Consider the following 1,552-nt stretch of genomic DNA (forward strand, 5'->3'; position numbering starts at 1 on the left):
TGCAGTCACCTGCAGGCCAATCGGCAGATTGCACCTTTAACTTTATTCAAGTGCAATGTGATTATAATATAAAGTTTTGATTGTGCTTTATTGTACACTTTATTACTAGTTTTTTTTTTAATGTATTTATAAATTAAATAATTAAAAAGGACAGAAAAAAATGAAATACACATCTAAATTAAATGACTGAACAAAAAAATGAATAAAATAAATAATGTAGGAAATATGCTTCAAAGACTGTGGGGAAAAAATCTGTCAATGACTTGCTGACTTGCACGAAAATCAACAATGTATTGGACCCGGAAATAACGTCTTTATATAGATATTATACACTATATATATATATAAGTAATGTATAATATTATACGCATAATATGTTATAATATAATATAATATAATATTTTAATATAGTTATTATATCCTAGTTGTCTGGAACGCAGCATTAGGTTAACATTTCAATAAACAAGTGTGTACTACAATTACGAGCCATTCTATAAGGTGACATTTCAGCACTTGACAAACAGATAGCGACTACTAAGTAGCACTTAAAACACGGCTACGTGCGATTTTTGGGAAACGCACGTGAAACAACAACGAACAATCGTAAAATGATTCGTAGAAAACTCTCTTAAGCACTAAGATCAATCGTTATCGAGAAACGCAGCCCTATCTAGTTGCGACTGTTTCCCGAGCACGGTCGCATCTCCGTCATTTGAACCACATTAGTTCAACAACATATGTGGGATGAATGATTTAGATGGGCAATATGGCCAAAATCTTATATCACGGGTTATTATCCACTCAACTCAACTCACTTGTATTGTCACTGCAGCATTTACAAGTAAATGATGTGTGAAAAGCTTAGGTGCGTGTTCCAGACATTGCACATATGAGAACAATACAATTAACAATTAACAGTGGTATACAATATACATATATACAATTTCACGTGGGGGTTTGTTTCGGCTGGGAAGCGTGCAATCTGTGATCACGTGCATTTGCTGAAGCTCGCGAAAGCGTGCAATCGCTTTCTTATGCACGCTGTTTTTTTAGGTTTCACTTTCAACACATATACAACGCATGTTTCAAAGATTCGGGATAGAAGGAGGCATCAGTTACTGTAGAAGATTAGCGCCTCGCGCCACTTCCCGTGTGGTCACTGCATCAACTGATTATAATGGGTTCTCTTGGTGTAGACACGGCTTTAGATACGGATTAGGCTGGAAATATCCAGAAATAGATCAAACAAAAGGTGTCCATGGGAACGGAGCTAGTAGTACACACACGCCATGCATTGTAGACATGTTTAATATTTGCGACTGACACCAACGATTGTATGTAGTTCATTCTATGTAGTGGACATGTGCTCACTGTCAAATATCATTCAGCATTCATTTAGAAATTTTGTCAAATATTTTTTTCTTGATTACAAGAAAAAAAATCTGTTGTTCTTGTTGTGATTTATTTATTGTTTTTCATTTAATTCATAAGTTAACACTGCAAATTAAATGGTTTAATTTTTTCTGCAGTCGAAGAAAGTATAGCCTAAATT

This window comes from Sinocyclocheilus rhinocerous, unplaced genomic scaffold (assembly GCF_001515625.1).
Source record: "Sinocyclocheilus rhinocerous isolate Xijiao unplaced genomic scaffold, SAMN03320098_v1.1 scaffold5220, whole genome shotgun sequence".
In the NCBI taxonomy this organism is placed as follows: Eukaryota; Metazoa; Chordata; class Actinopteri; order Cypriniformes; family Cyprinidae; genus Sinocyclocheilus; species Sinocyclocheilus rhinocerous.